Below are 18079 nucleotides of genomic sequence, written 5' to 3'. Positions count from 1 at the left end.
TTGCGCACCTGCGCAAACTGAGGAAGTATCAAACAAAAGGATGCTTCAAAAATACAGAACCACACTGCTGACTGTTTCTCTGTCTCCTATGGTGATTTCATACACAGTTCAAATGCTGATGCCCATCTTGTATTAAAATCACACTGTTCAAGGGATGTTTATACAATCTATATTTAATTGCTTACCGGTTTAAAATCCCACTTTGTGCATTATCCTTCATATTCTGTTATTGTTTCTGCTAACATCCATTTTAAATACTGCTTGACTATTCCAGTAAAAAAATACACTTTTTCAACAGCATCTGAAAGATAGCTTTTTGATGTGAGGCTGGTTTAGAAATTACCAGTATCAGTAATGTCTACTCTGTGGAAATTGTGAGGTGGTAAATGGAAAAATCTAAACAAAAAATCTGTTTCAGAGGGGGCAGAAATTACAGCTGCACATCCCTTTCAAAACTTCAGCTTTAGAACATTTTTACTGGAATAGTTAGTAACTCTGGTAAATAACGATTTGACCAGAAACAACTATTGAGGATAACATTGAACACAAAGAATATGAAATTAAACGACAGAATTAAGGATTATGAAAATTTAAATTACATAAAATATCCAGTTTATTTATGAAATACTCCTGCAGAGGTGTATGCAGGAAAATTCACATAACAGTTTTAAACTGAAGTCTTACGGAGGATCTTATAATACATGTGCTAGTCACGAGAAAAACATGCCTGCATTAATCCAAAACTTTTTTTTTTTTGTACTTTGTTTACAAACGTGTATTGAGAGAACAATAAGCACAGTAAAATAGAGATACAGTGTACAAAATTAAAGGGGATATTTGATCCCATTGAAATGAAAGTATCTGGCATTTAGTGGTACTTGTTTGTGGCCTAGTTAAATGTGGCTAGTTAAAAGTTGACACAAAAAATGAGATTTTAAAACCTTGGTCTGCAACCCTTTCAGCCAAGCTTTTATATTGTTTTCACCATCACTGTAGTGGACAATCATTCTATATTAAAACAATGTTTTATTTTAGACCTATACCATTTCTATTTGATAAAAGAACAACTGATTCAAAACATGAAGGTTGATCATTCTTCATATGAGCAGCTAGGGACAGCAACATCTGAAAAAAATGTGTGTATGTGCAACAAACTTGCCGACATCCCAGAGGCTGCAGCTAATAGCAAACAAAATCCTGCTGTAGTGCGGCTACTTGTAGAGGTCAACCTGCAGGTCAAGGTCAGGCCAGGGGAGAGTGTGTGGGGAACACCTCAGAACCCTTCAGCTCCAATTGCCAGTGCCCTGACAATTACAGAAGAGACAGACCACAAATCGATAGCATGGAAGATCACTAACATCACACTGATGTACTGTAAGTGTATGAGGGATTCAATACACAGTGGAAAAAACAAGATGACATAAATCCAAATCCAAAGTGTCCCATTAGTACTTTTATTAGTTAACGCCACTTCCAAAAGGGTTATTAATATTGTTCAGGCTTAATAATAAAAACACAAATCTAAATGAATAAAAGTATTACTGCAGGCCCTGGGGTTGGAAGAATGATGTAATTACATGTGACAAACACACGAGAAATGAGCTTACAGAAGGAATGCTAAAATTCTCTATACAAAACTTTCCACAGCAATATGCTCAAAGTAATCTTCCAGCAAATGGTTAATTAGCAAAAGCTAAATTGCAGACCAAAGTCTAGATATTGACAGTGTTCCAATTAAAATAAGCACCTTCTCACATCATCTATTATTCATGTATGCAGCGACATACAGATACTATAGAATGGCTAGACAGGAAGTCAGAGACAGACTGACACAGATTGCTGTACAAAGACATAGAGAGAGATCAAAGTAAATGAGAGAAAGGGATAATATTTATACAAAGGGGAGATGATAAAAAAAAGGTAGAACCTACTGATTGAATTTGAATTTTCAGTAAAGAACACTACCATGAAATATGTTCCTAGAATAAAACAATGTCATCATCTCTCCCATGATGCCACAATGGTACTGGCCCTAGTGTATTCTCGATGCTGAGACTTTTTCTGTGGCTAGCAATTATGTGTGTTTTCATTTGCAACATGTTTTTTTCTTCTTCATTATTGTAATTCAGATACACGTACCCAGCTGCAAATGTAGTCGATGGTACAGTTTATCATTGCATGCACAGCATATTTAAAAGCAATATATTTAGAGATGTATACAATAACACTATTATGAAACCTAATTAGCTCTAACTAAATTACAAGCAATATCAGCTTTATACAATCTAAAGCCACCAAAAAGGTAAAAAGCACTGAAGCTTTTATTAGCGCACATTTGTTTAGGAAATAAATAAAAGCACTTCTAACAGTAGATGATTTTCTACAATATTTTCTAAAGTAATGAAAGAGAAACTGTTGTTCATAGTGCTTTATTAAACTGAAGATAAAAGATTTCCCTTGCATCAAACCACAGAGCAGTACATTTTACGATTATCAATACTTTTACAGAAATAATCAGGCGCATATATTACTCACTACTGTAGCAGTTAATTCTAACTGATAGATATCTTAACCCACAGAGTAATTGCACCCTGACTGACTGGCATGATAAACTATTTCTGAAGTTTGGTGATGTAATTATTTGCAATTACTAATAATTAGAATCTGAAGTACAGAGTAGTCAAGAAAAATAAAATGAGCTGGATTTGTTTGTAGGAGCTCTGCTGCAATCAATAGACATTTACTATAAATTCCCATTGAAACGAAAAGGATATTGAAGGAATGCTTGATTTGCATTACTCTATTGTAATTAAAAAGACATGTCAACAGGTTCAAAAAAATGAAATTGATTCTTGTTAATGCAAGTACCTAATTTATATATGAATTTAAGTGGACAGTCATCGTAAATTATAGTCACACAATGAAAATAAATCATCCATCGTTTGAAATTTATACACAAGCGCAACATAATTATTTGCTGGGTCAGCTTGAACCTCAGTGTACTAAACAAGGATTCTACAGTAAATAGAACTAACTCTCCTTGTGTTTTTAACATGTAACTTTTCAGACAGTGTTCTGTGGTTAGGAATAAGGCAGTTTGTTACAGAAAATTGAGCTTTATAAGAAAGAAATAAACAATACAAACATGCCACACACAGAGAGGGACTGCTGCATATATGGTCCAAATATAGAATTTTAGCATTCAAAACATGTGCTTTTTTTTCTACAGCAGTTTTGTTAACCTCATTGTTGTGTCCTTTTTAACACTGACAGATTAGACTACAATAGGATTTGGGATATTGTAGGTATATGATAAATTATACTGTCTCCCCTAAGTCGCCATTGTCTGAATGAGTAAAAATAACATGGTCACCAAAATCATCATCATCGTTTCACTAATGTATGAATTTACTTCCCTTTAACTTCCTTTGAAGGATGAGAGCATGTGAGGCCACACATGCAGTTAATGTTTAAAGTACTTTTTTTTTTTTTTTTTTTTTAAAACTGTAATGCGCCAAGTAGATCAAACTAAGGTCATTCTTTAAAGCTCTGGACAATTACCATAAATCTGCAATGATAAAACTTCTACCTTAAACAAAATAATTATTTATTTTGCAGTTACTTTCTTTGTTATTTATACCCTTCATGAGAAAATCGAAATGACCTCACTTGAGATTTCACTGATTCTCCATCTATTTGATTACTTTTTGTTTTACAATTTATGTTAGAGAAAAAAAAAAAAAACCTTTACATTAAATTATGGATGCCTGTTTTCAAGTGGCCAATGTCAAAAGGGGAAACGGTCTCATAATCTTACTCAAATTACATGGCTAATATGATAAATATGTTGCATGCTAACAGCTTGCTTGTTAAAGTGAAATGTGTACTGCAATCCCAGCTTTGTGAAAGCTTTGAAACAGATATGATGCAGCTGCACTGCCTCCCCCAAACCATTTATCCCCATAATAACAAATAATTGTTCACTTTCTATATTCGTATCTTTTCTTTTTTTTTTGCTCAAAGTATGAAACGTGATATGAAAGCTCAGAATTTACTCAGCGAATAAAAATATTTACTGTATAACAAACAGTGGTCTGTATTAAAAGGTTCTTTCCAGTGAAGAAAAGGTTAAAATAAAAAAATGAGTCAACCCCAAAAGCCAGAGTACGAGTTACGCAAAAGATATAAGCGAATGAATTAGAACAGGAAATGCTCTATTGCTAAGCCTTGTGTGTGGCCAAGAATGAAAGCAATAAACAAAGATCCTCTTTGTGGCTGTACGCTCACTAAAAGCCTCTTTTCAGTCTGTTGTGGCTAATCTGCTATTAATAAAAAAAACATTTTCAAAATTGTGACCTGCTCTAGGAATGGAAAAAAAAAAAACACACACACACACACACACAAAAAAAACCTGTAACTGATGTCAACATCGCTAACCATGAACCTATAAAGGATATGTGGTCAGTAATGTAAAGCATAAAGTTAATTTACTTTTGTAATGAATAAGGTTTCCATACTACACCAGGCATATTATTTCACATTTACAAGAAGGGAATTATCAGTGTCACAATTTGAATCAGAGTAATTAGTCATTATATAATAATAAAAACCTTATTTAAATATTAAAGTACTGTTTTGTTGCACATAACTAACCCGTGTAAAGTTGCCTTTGAAACTGTGGATGTCCAGTTGTGGCTTCTGAGCATAGACGTAAGAATTGACTGAGAAGACGTCCTGCAAAAGTATATTTAAAAAAAAAAAAAATTCTTAGTAACTAAAATGTCAAGCCACACTTTCCATCCAACTACAAAAAACATTGCTCATAAAAGACCAGCAGAGCACAACAGCATCTTAAATAGGAAACCAAGATTCAAAGAATGTACATAAATATTTAACACATGATCCTTAACATGTAATAGTACTGGAAAAGAATGGTTTACCCTGGGTTGCTGTGGGCTGTGTACACTTTAGTCTTCTTACTAAATAAATATTTTAATCATGTTTTTAAATTTGGTAGAACTGGTTTATTACAGTGTCCAATCTTCTCAATGACAAGCATTTGTCTACAATTTGGGTTATCATACAAATACATTAGATTAGGGTAAGGGTGATCCCGAAGTAAACAGCACCGGGTAAATGATATAATAAATAATTACATAAAATGCACAGATTCAATAAAACTTAAATTGAGCGAAAGGGAAATATCAGGAATAGCACATTTACCCAGAATCACGTTCACTCTGGATTATCCTATGTTAAGAAATATGGAGTACTGTTGCTGAAATAAACAACAGCTAATAGGTCATTGTACTGTGCTTGAGGGGCAATGCCTTCTAAGTTACAGTGCAAAGTGAAAATGCTGAATTGCTGAACAGAGATATTAGTACACCAGGAGTGTAGAAGAGTAGACACTCGAGAGTGCTGGCTGTGTGCGTCTGTAAGGGGGGATGCTTGGTAAGGGCATGGTCGTACGCGGATGATCTCTGCAGTGCATTTAGACCACCAAAGCGAAAGGTTATAGCAGGAGGCTTTTCTGAAACCTCCACCAGCAGCACAAGCTGGCCTGTTTGGGGCAAATTCATGAAATCAGATTGAGAGTAGGCCGCCCACTTTGCTCCATCATAATTATGTTTACTGATGAATATGATAAATACATGTTTATACTGTATGCCAGTAATAAACAACCACAATAAGAATTCTAGACACTCAGACTGATTTGAAAAGTGTTGTAATGCATCACATTAATACTGCAATCCAGAGGATAACAGACCCAAAGCAAAATAATTTGTTAATATTAAAACATTTTCATTTGTTCAATTGTATAAAGTAGTATTAATAATAAAGATTAGTTAGACTGTAAATTTAGGTTTAATGAATGTGAAATTTACATAATGCAGTAAAAAAAAAATAATAAATTGGTTTACTAAAAATAATTGTTACACCTTTACTTCAAATCCAGCAACGGACTCAAACCTGTATTAAGCACCCTTACACTGGGCTACTGCTATAAGAAAAATGTGGTTTTAAATGGTAAGTCCTAAATTCAAAGGAATACGGTAACCATTTTAGCTGTCTTTTATCCATAGTCAATAAAACAACAGCGCTCTCTTGTAAAGGAAGAGAAAAACCGTGGAGAAACAGAAGGTCCTCCCTAGATGACAGAATTAAAATGATTAAACTGGAAAAGAAAGTAAGTGCCAGAAAAAATTCTGAAAAATTTGTTACAAGAAAGAAGCAGATACAGCATTTTGCAACGGAAAGAACTAGGGGTTGAAGATTTAGGTTTTTATTTTTGTTCACATGACCGTGTTTTGAGGTGATTCAATATCTTAATTAAACTGTTAATTACCAAACAGTCGCTTCATTTTACCTTGATATCCTGACTGACTTGCTGATTCTGTTTCACCTTCTTCATTATTCGAACACAAGAACAAGCAATGACATTAATCACTTCCCCCAAATGCTACTTTAACTTGCATTTCGTTCTTGCACTTGCCTGGAACTAGGTAGCTTCCAATGTGTCCATTTCGTGTTGTGTTTTTCTTTCCCGCTAATTTAACAGAATGGTCTCATAGTTTGGATGTAGCGGCTTAAGACTTAAAGGCAAAATGTTAAAAGGAAAATAAATGAAAACAATGTGCACGGTAATCAAAAAATAGCTTATTCAGGATGCAATGAATCAACATGTACCTGAAAGGCAGACACAGGCATTGAACTTTGCAAAGGATTTAAAACATTTTATGTGACCAGAGACAGATAAGCATTAATTACTTTCACAAAATAATTTGTTTTGCAAATGCATTATCTAAATGAATGTTATTAAATTGCATACTTCCTTTGTTCATATTACATCTGCTGGCTTTTACAGAGTATGTAAGACATACATAATTACAGGAAAGCATGTCAGAGGCTAATAGAAAATTCTTAAGTTATGGGCCCTCATTTAAGAGACCACCTGTGTTAAGAAGTCACTATTAGACTGTCCCTTGAGTGGTCTCTTAATACAGGTTTGACTGCATGTGTGTGTGTGTGTGTATATACACAGCTCTGGAAAAAATTAAGAGACCACTGCAAAATTACACTGTGTAACAAAAAAAAAATGTTTTTGTTCCTGGGTGGTAAGTGTTATTTCCTAATTGCTTAATCCAAATTAACATGTATTTATACTAAAGTGATTTACAATTATACTGTAAATACAGTATACTGTAAATACAGTATACTGTAAATACAGTATAATTGTAAATCTCGAAAAACTACTCACTTCTAAATCTTTTGTAGTCATCTTTGTATTACTTTAGTATAAATACATGTTAATTTGGATTCATATGTTGTTTTTTTCTGCCTTTATGTGAACGAAAAGACACACATTTGCCCATTTTCCCATTGGAAATAGTGATATTTTGAAATATCACTGTCCTGGTCACAAAAGCAAAGTTTGTGGGGAATAATAGCCATGTTCTACACTTCTGAGGCATAAGCAATTAGGAAATAACACTTACTACTCAGGAACAAAAATTGTGTTACATAGTGTTATCAGTTTCTCTGGTTTTACTATTTATAGGTATGTGTTTGGGTAAAATGAACATTTTTGTTTTATTCTATAAACTACTGACAACATTGCTCCCAAATTCCAAAGAAAAATATTGTCATTTAGAGTATTTATTTGCAGAAAATGACAACTGGTCAAAATAACAAAAAAGATGCAGTGTTGTCAGACCTCGAATAATGCAAAGAAAATAAGTTCATATTCATTTGTAAACAACACAATACTAATGTTTTAACTTAGGAAGAGTTCAGAAATCAATATTTGGTGGAATAACCCTGATTTTCAAGCACAGCTTTCATGCGTCTTGGCATGCTCTCCACCAGTCTTTCACACTGATGTTGGGTGACTTTATGCCACTCCTGGCGCAAAAATTCAAGCAGCTCGGCTTTGTTTGATGGCTTGTGACCATCCATCTTCCTCTTGATCACATTCCAGAGGTTTTCAATGGGGTTCAGGTCTGGAGATTGGGCTGGCCATGACAGGGTCCTCCATCCACACCTTGATTGACCTGGCTGTGTGGCATGGAGCATTGTCCTGCTAGAAAAAAACAATCCTCAGAGTTGGGGAACATTGTCAGAGCAGAAGGAAGCAAGTTTTCTTCCAGGACAACCTTGTACTTGGCTTGATTCATGCCAAAGCTGCCCAATTCCAGCCTTGCTGAAGCACCCCCAAATCATCACCAATCCTCCACCACATTTCACAGTGGGTGCGAGACACTGTGGCTTGTAGGCCTCTCCAGGTCTCCATCTAACCATTAGATGACCAGGTGTTGGGCAAAGCTGAAAATTGGACTCATCTGGGGATGCTTCAGTAAGGCTGGAATCGGGCAGATTTGTCTTTGTGAAGGACGCATTAATCAAGCCAAGTACAAGGTTGTCCTGGAAGAAAACTTGCTTCCTTCTGCTCTGACAGTGTTCCCCAACTCTGAGGATTGGTTTTTCCATATTTTAAAAATGAAAATGAACTTATTTTCTTTGCATTATTCAAGGTCTGACAACACTGCATCTTTTTTGTTATTTTGACCAGTTGTCATTTTCTGCAAATAAATGCTCTAAATGACAATATTTTTATTTGGAATTTGGGAGAAATGTTGTCAGTAGTTTATAGAATAAAACAAAAATGTTCATTTTACCCAAACACATAGCTGTAAATAGTAAAACCAGAGAAACAGATAATTTTGCAGTGGTCTCTTAATTTTTTCCAGAGCTGTGTATAAATATATATATATATACACACACACACACACACACACACACACACACATACACAGTGCCTTGCAAAAGTATTCAGACCCCTGACCAATTCTCTCATATTACTGAATTACAAATGGTACATTGAAATTTCGTTCTGTTTGATATTTTATTTTTAAACACTGAAACTCAGAATCAATTATTGTAAGGTGACATTGGTTTTATGTTGGGAAATATTTAAGAAAAATAAAAAACTGAAATATCTTGCTTGCATAAGTATTCAACCCCTGTGCTGTGGAAGCTCCCAGTTTGCAACGATGAAAGAAATTGCCCTAACGAGGACACAATTACCTTACCATTGGCCTCCACATGTGAACCAGTAAAGTTGCTGTCACATTTTCTGGATAAAAACCCAACTGTTGAAGGATCATTGTTAAGGCTGTGAATATGAAGGAAAAGAAAGACCAAAGAGCATTCTACATAAGTTAGAGATAAAGTAATACAAATGCATAGATTAGGGAAAGGGTACAAAATAATATCCAAGTGTTTGGATATCCCAGTGAGCACAGTTGGATCAATAATCAGGAAGTGGAAGCTGCATCACACCACCCAGGCACTGCCAAGAAAAGGCCGTCCCTCAAAACTCAGCGCTCAAACAAGAAGGAGACTTGTGAGAGAAGCTACAGAGAGGCCAACAATCACTTTGAAGGAGCTACAGAGTTCAGTGGCTGGGAGTGGAGTAATGGTGCACCAGTCAACCATATCAAGAGCTCTGCATAACACTGGCCTGTATGGGAGGGTGGCAAGAAAGAAGCCATTACTCAAAAAGTACCATCTGAAAGCATGTCTGGAGTTTGCCAGAGAGCATGAGAGTGACTCAGCTGCAATGTGGGAAAAGGTTTTGTGGTCAGATGAGACCAAGATAGAGCTTTTTGGCCAAAACTCAAAGCGCTATGTGTGGCGCAAACCTAACACTGCCCATGCCTCAAGATACACCATCCCTACAGTGAAGTATGGTGGTGGCAGCATCATGCTGTGGGGATGCTTCACATCAGCAGGGATTGGGCATTTTGTTACAACTGAAGGAAGAATGGATGGAGCAAAATACAGGAAAATACTGCAAGAGAATCAGCTTCAGTCCGCTAAAAAAACTGAAGCTTGGGAGGAAATTCACCTTTCAGCAGGACAATGATCCCAAGCACCAAAGGCCAAAGCAACATTGGAGTGGCTCAAGAACAAAAAGGTGAATGTCCTACAGTGGCCCAGTCAAAGTCCTGATCTCAATCCCATTGAGAATCTGTGGCACTATTTGAAAATTGCGGTCCACAAGCGTCGTCCAACCAACCTGAACAACCTGGAGCAAATCTGCCAAGAAGAATGGGCCAAAATCACTCCGACACTGTGTGCAAAGCTGGTACATACTTACCCCAAAAGACTTAAAGCTGTTATTGCAGCAGAAAGGTGGCTCTACCAAATATTAATGTGTGGGGGTTGAATACTTATGCAAGCAAGATATTTCAGTTTTTTATTTTTCTTAAAAATATTTCCCAACATAAAACCAATGTCACCTTACAATAATTGATTTTGAGTTTAAGTGTTTTAAAAAAAAATATCGAACAGAACAAAATTTCAATGTACCATTTGTAATTCAGTAAAATGAGAGAATTGGTCAGGGGTCTGAATACCTTTGCAAGGCACTGTGTATGTGTGTGTGTGTATATATATATATATATATATATATATATATATATATATATATATATATATATATATATATATATATATATATATATTCTTTCTTAGCCGTCGGCAGCGCCTATATCCAGCTGTATCCAGTTTGCTGGAAATGGACTCCCAGATGTTCTCCCTCATTGCCGTGTCTTTATAAACTGAATGTCCTTTATTGGATAGCTCGGGTATAGATACTGCAAGTATATTATAGTCAAGAGTTGTGAGGTTTAGAGATGCTGTCTGAACCCGTATGTACAAGGAGGCACTGGAAGGTGGTCAGGGACTTGGCAGTTCTGATACCCGTGGGTAGGTCAATCCACCACTGAGGGGCAAGGATGGAGAAGCAGTGGGATTTGGCAGGGGAACAGAGGGGGGATGGGATCAGCCGTCAACACTCCAAATCTCTACGGACAGAGACCCACCATGTCGACCGTGAGGGCTCCAGTCCACTGAACCGTCCAGTCTGGTAGGGGAATACAGTTAGGGGGGTACACCCCTTCAGTTCCTCTTTATTCACCCTAAACCGTCCCATGTCTCCCCCCTATGTCGAAAAAACCGAATTATCAGCCGAGATAGTAGGGGGGAGCGAGAGCTAAGGCAGAGTCCTTATTCATATCAGACCTCAGACCACCCCCTGCTTCCGATAGAACTCTGAAACGTCTATAAACCACAAAACCTCATCTTCTTTTTTCGTTTCAGGGTAGTCTTTTGGAGTAGAAGAAAAAGGCAAAGTCATCAGCCGAGATAGAGGGGGGAGAGCTAAGGATAGAGGAGGTAGATAAAAGTTAACTGGGATTGTTGATAGAAGACTGAAGGTCAGTGGAAGTAGGAATATTTGGCAGAGGTGAGTGTAGAGGTTAAGGAAGCGAAGATGAGAGATAGAGATCCAAGGCAGCAGGGAGATTGGTTTTCTTCCATTTCTTTTCAGCAGAGCGCAGTTCGGTATGAGCTGAGCAGAGTATGGAAGAGAGCCAGAGCTGGGGCAGGGAGGGGCAGGTTGAGGAGAAGAGGGCAAAGGGAGTTGAGGCAGGAGAAGAGGGTAGAGGTAGCCGAGTCTACAGAGAGTTGGAAGAAGCAGCTGATAGAGAGGAGGTACAGAGGAAAAGACAGAAGACGAGGGGGAGAGAGAACGGAGGTTTCTATGGAAGGTGACAGAGGGGGTCGGCGGAGTAGGAAGGGATGGGAGTGACAGAAAGAAGATAAAGTGGTGATCAGAGAAATCGAGAGAAGTGACTGAGAGGGCGGGAGGAAGCAGTCCAAGGTGAAGATGAGGTCTAGTTGACGGCTCGCTGCATGAATGGGGGGGACATGGGATAGGGGACAGGGAGAGCCAGAAGTGGAAGAAATCCAGCAGTGGTTAGGGTTGGAGAGGTGGATGTTGAACTCACCTAATAGAACAACGGGGGTGGAGGGAGAAGGGAAGGAGGAGAGGAGGAAGTCAAGCTCACCAAGAAAGTGAGTAAGGGGTCCAGGAGGGCGGTAGACAACAATGACAAAGAGGCGACAAGGGGGAAGGGAGAGTGGGACAAGACGTAGAGAGAGGAAAGGGTTGCTGGAGTGGTAGAGTTATCAGGGGAGATCCAGGTTTCAGTGAGAGCTAGGAATTAAGAGAGAGGTGAGAGGCAAAGGCAGTGATATAGTTAGCCTTGTTGAAAGCCGAGAGGCAATTCCACAGAGCACCGAGGGGGAGGGGGGTGGGGGCAGGCGAGCAGAGGAAAGGGGGAGAGGCAGGGAGATCAGGTTAAGAGGAGTTAGATTAGCAGCGTTAGGGAGGAGCCAGAGGACGGGAATGTGAGGAGAGGATTACAGGGATATTAAAGTTAGTCATGGTAGGGAGCAGTAGAGGAACAGAAGTAGAAATAGCTATGGCAGAGGATGGTGCCGAGAGGGAGGCAAAAACAGACAGGTACAGGAGGAGCAAGAACATTAATCCATAAAAAGAAAAGAAAGAAATGTATGCAAACCTGGTTTGGAGTTGGAGCCTTTGCACTCATTGCTAGGATAGAACATTTTGCAGCCTGTCCTCATTTAGACTACCAAAGTTTAGGCTACCAACCCTTTAGTGATAAGCCCCTTTGGTGAGCTGGTGCACTAGGTTAGTGTCAGTGCATATATAATGCCCTGGAGGTTGAGAGTTGTGTGCATTAGACATTAGGCTTGCAAATTACTCTAATTGAGTCAGCCGCGCCCTGCTGTTATTTGGCAAATTGTTAATCCAACACAAGTGGCTAATATCGTTCACGTTCCAGCATCAAACCAGCAATAAGTCAATTTACAATTAAAACAAACCTGCACTTATTTAATTACAAAAGCATTCTGGTCCGTCTACTATTCTGCTATAGATAGATAGATACTCACACAAAGGTCGCACTAACTTTTCTGTTCATGCATTCCTGAAACGCACATGCCCAAAATTCTGTGTCCCATCCATCAGATACTAAATGATCAGTTGTTAACACAAACACTACTAAACTCCAGGGATGTGCATTTTGGTACATTTTTATGAACGTTTAAACTGTATGCTATTTATCTAGTTTAAAAAAATCTCTATCTCGGTCTGTGTATAGATATACAGTATTGTGACCCACCCATTTTATTATTTATGTATGATTTATTTTCATTGCGTTATTATAATTGTATTATGTTTGTTTAATATTGTTCAGTATGGATTGGCAGGGAGGAGGTTAAATCCCTCCCTGACAAAATACATGTGAGAATGTGGCTGCAGCCTTAATTATGTAATTGTTAATTATTGGTTAATTTGGCTACAGCCACAAACTATAAAATTGAGGAGAAATCCTTGGTCTGGGAAGAGAGTTGAGGAGAGTTAAGGAGAGAGAGAGAGAGAGAGAGAGAGAGAGAGAGAGAGAGAGAGAGAGAGAGAGAGAGAGAGAGAGAGAGAGATGAATGCTACCAGCCAGCGAACAAGGTACTCATTTTATTATTAGTGAGCCCTTTATTTTGTGTTTTGTAGAAGCTGTTTTGTTTATTAATAAAAAGCTGAGCGCCCTTAGGCCTCAGTTTAGCCCCATACATTCTGTGTTTATTGTTTTATTTCCTGGTTTGACGTTACCACTGCAGAGATCACTGTGACAAGTAAATACAGACACACTTTTCTCGATTGAGTGTGAACAGCCAATCAGCTTCCAGATATAGTGGGCTTCTGTTTTGCATAGATGCCCGCTGGAACGTTGAAGTGCTTAACTGTGAATTCAATTTTAAATCAATTCTTGCATAAAGACATTCTAATCTACAACAAATCTGATAACATAAAAAGCTACTTAAACATACTTTCTGACGTTGGTCTTGAGACAAGCGAAATCATGTCTGTGCCAGGACACCGTAATGAAGGCTCAATTTGCAACTACTGGAGAGCAAATCAACAGGAAAGACATGATTGATCCACAATTCTGTCATCAGCTGCGTCCAAACAACACCCTCACTCAAAACAAGCCAGTCAAACCTGTTTCAGTTCTTTCCGAACAAGCCAATCCACTCCCTTCCAGCTTGAATGAAGCCCCGCCTCCAATAAGTTTTAAATCCGACTGTATACTACACAGACTATTCAACAATCCTACAGTTTCTGGTAATGTAATAATAAAAAAAACTGTTTACATGTATCTTGTTTTACTATTCTAACTATGCTAGGGACTATTTTCTTCAGCGGAAGGTTATGCGGCAAAATATCAGAAGTTTAAGTAAATATAGGTTTTAAAGGGCTTTTTTTTTTTAAAGAAAAAATAAAGAAATAAATCGTTTTCTTATAGCGATAAAGCCCTCTCGATGCGTGCTCTACTGTGTGGTAGCTGACCTTGACTTTCGTTTGTGCCCTCACCTACCTCTCAGGACGCGTAACTCCAGTCGTAGATCTGACAAAGACAGGATTCTAAGCAGTGTTTGTTGCCTTCATCTAAATGTGCTTTCATCTTTTTCTGTCTTTGAATTTAAGCAAAGATTCTAAAAAATCGGTTCATCTGAGTGTACTGTATATGCACTTTCTTTGGCCAGCAGCTTTTTCACACACAATACAGTACATCTTGCCATCTCCCATTCAAAATTTTAAGAACATTTTTTGTTTGTGTTTTTCTGCATTACTACTGCTTGCAACTCTTTTGGTCACTGCAACCTTCCTCGGGAGGCATGCAAAGTGTTCTCTAAGATGGAGTTGACCACCAGACACGATATGAATCAATAAATAAATAAATATGTATTACTTGTCATGATGCATGTGCATCAACATATGAAATAAATATGTATGTCAATAAACAATAACATAACAAACAAACTTTAATAAACTGTCAAACTACACGATAAAAAGAAATGCAGCAGCAGTATATAAGACATGCATATTATTTAATAGTGAAGCACCTCACCAGAACAGGAAATATCAAATTGCTCGGCAATTTGTGTCTGGTTCAGATTTTTTTCAAGAGCTCAAACAATTTCCAACTTTTTGTAGCAAGAGAAACAACGGCACATTTTGCCGTTTTGTTTACATGCCATTTTGTAGCAATGAGGTGCACTCGTGGAAATCAGACTACAAAACGAGGCAATGACAGGCTGGCGCAATTCTGGAAAGAATTAATAAACCAATTGATCTGCCAAGACCCTCTCGCAATGACAAGTGACTTTTGAAAAGACTGAGTAAACCATTTAAATTTCAGTTTGATGATTATGAGTTATCAGGTTACAAAGCAGTACTGTATCACTTGTGAACGAGTTGCTGTAGGTGTCAAGAAGGTGTTCCTTTAGACAGAGCACTAACAACTAAAAATCAGTTTCACCCAAAGGCGTGTTTCCTTAGTAGGTGTTCCGTGAAGTCTACTGTACTTGTACAGTCAGAAGATGTTGACTGCTTAGCAAAAAATTTCAGATTGAAAACTGTTTCGCCATATTGTCATAGACACTGGTCTGGCGCCAGAAACATCTGAAAGTAAATGTCCTTTTTAATATTGCTGCGCAAGCCAAATATGAGGCTTACTGCTGCCACCTATAGGATTGGAGTGTACCTTAATCAAGGCTATACTATTCCAGAACAGTTTTTTTAAACAAGCAAGTATTTTACAGTCATTTTGCTGCAGTGTGATAGATTACCACGAATGTGCAAATTTTTCTGTCCAATGGATTTATTTTGCATCTAGAACGCAAAATTTTGCGTTATCGCGACCACTGCACATACACACACACACACACACACACACACACACACATACAAACACACAGTAGATCCCCAGAGTTAGGAACACCAAAGTTATAAACTGACCGGTCTACCCAACACCCCACTTTCAACCGGAAGTATGCAATCACTCAATGATGCGTGCAATGAACCACATAGGTGCTTCTATAAGCAGAATGCTGGTCACGGAGATGGCAAAATTACTGTACTAACAAATGTATCCACAAAGGTGAGGCAGATTTCAAAGCAAGTACAGGCAATTTTACTAGGAACATCTTAGTTTTAAACAAAGCACAGGCTTTTTCTTTCAAGCCAAAGGAGCTGCATGAAGGCAATTTGTTTAAAACAAGCACTACGTTAACCCAGGTTTTCATGGGCGTTTAAATCTGTGTTTTTGCTACAGTTACGATTTCAATGGTAACTTAAATGCAGCCTGTTTACCATTTGTAGTACTGTTTTAAAGACATTAGAACCATAACGATATGAGTGTTGCATTACTGTGCTGTATCCGTGTTTTATTCACCAGATTGAGGGTGTAGATAGCAGCCAAGGGGTTCGTAACTCTGAGGTTCTACTGTATAATAATAAAAAACCCTCTTCATAAGTCTGAACGTGTATTAGATTTCATCTCAACTCTTTGCCAGTTATTGTAAATCATTCACACGCTGGCCATTCATGGCTTTCTTGTTCTCTCTCTGCTAGCTGTCATCAGGCTCACAAGAAATAATTCATATGATACTAATACACAAGTGGTGTCCTATATCTTCCTCATTCACTTCTCTCCAATCTGTTATCACCTACAATTGAGATAATCCTGGCTATTATATGAGGGTTATTGTAAAGAAAATATAACAGTCTCTCAGAGCTGAATCCTTCCACAGGAAACCAACACCACACACATACTCCAACACAATAAGGACAGTTATTGAAGTATGCCAGGCAAAACACCTCTTTTTTCTAATCAAATCACTAGACTGTAGCAAGCTTTCAATTTACAGTAAAGTGAATCAAGTTAAGTATTATTCATTCCATACTTGAAGGGGGAAAGGGGAGCAGGTGGGATAGTGGTTACCTGGCAGATTTAAATAATTGAATGAAGGGCTTTTGTAACCCTGATACACAGTTTTCTGAATGACTGGCTGGGTTGTGCATTGAGTTAATGCACTTGATTCACAGCTGGGTACAAAACTAACTTAGACCATAGGTGAAAAAACAAACTAACTGTTTCTTCCTGGTATTTAATCACTTCCACATGGCCTGACTGCAGGTGAGACAACAGATATTAAAACCTTGGTAAGCAATCAGGCAGTGTTATCACCATTCCCAATTTTCTTCTGTTGAAAATGTTTTTGTTCTTTGCTTGTATTTTCACATCAATGTGAAATATATAAATATTCCAAAGACATTGTATAAGTAAAAATTGCTACTGCTTCCTGGTACAAATTCATTTCCTTCACACTTTTCAAAACCGTGGGTGCACTCTAGCACAGCAAAACACATCCTTTTATTGTTTCATTCAGGGGATGCACATTACAGCTTTATTGATACTGTTTAGCATATACAGTGAACTGCACAAAATGCTGGGATTAGAAAAACAGATCTTGGGCTTAACATTCGCTGTTTGTGTTACCTATTTGTAGGTAATACTCCTTACACTATCAGTGCACTACAGCTGACATTTTAAAAAGAGCTTTGAAAACAGACTTTAAAGGTATGAGTGTAAAAAGTTGTCAGGGTGTTAATGAAAAGAAAAATTACATGTGTTAAGACTGGCTTCAGTGGTGACGTCACTCCGAAGAACACAGGACACAGACAGGACTGGAGAGTGACTGAAAATGTGCTGACAAAATAAAAGGCTTAAACAAAAACACAAAGACTTTGACAAAACAAAATGGCACGGTGGCCAAATCGAACAGACAAACAAACAAACACTGAACAGTATTGTGCTGGTATTGAACCAGCATGCGTAGCAATTGCTATTATTATTATTATTATTATTATTATTATTATTAATATTATTTTGTTCTTCTCTTTCTCTCCCATACCTCCTCGCTGTACACCCAACCCTGTGTGCGTGAAACATTCAAAGGCTTAAACAAAAACACAAACACTTTGACAAAACAAAATGGCACTGTGGCCAAAACGAACAGACAAACAAACAAACACAGAACAGTATTGTGCTGGTATTGAACCAGCACGCGTAGCAATTGCGTTATTATTATTATTATTATTTTGTTCTTCTCTTTGTCTCCCATATCTCCTCGCTGTACACCCAACCCTGTGTGTGTGAAACATTCATTCTTTTATACAGCTGTGCCGAGACTCGATTGCTAATCAATGATTCACTTGAATCTCAGCACAGTCTGCAAGTGGACTAATTGTGCACTTCCCGTGCCTCCATACAAATACACATTTTAATCTGCACGTGAAGTAACT

The 18079-nt window shown here is 37.7% G+C and overlaps 1 pseudogene; it reads right to left on the bottom strand.

The window, feature by feature from the left end:
• LOC121309221 overlaps positions 1-18079 on the bottom strand; it is a 160862-nt pseudogene that overhangs the window by 86798 nt on the left and 55985 nt on the right.

Source organism: Polyodon spathula, chromosome 3, assembly GCF_017654505.1.
Source record: "Polyodon spathula isolate WHYD16114869_AA chromosome 3, ASM1765450v1, whole genome shotgun sequence".
Classification (NCBI taxonomy): domain Eukaryota; kingdom Metazoa; phylum Chordata; class Actinopteri; order Acipenseriformes; family Polyodontidae; genus Polyodon; species Polyodon spathula.
This window is presented reverse-complemented; position numbering and strand designations above follow the sequence as displayed.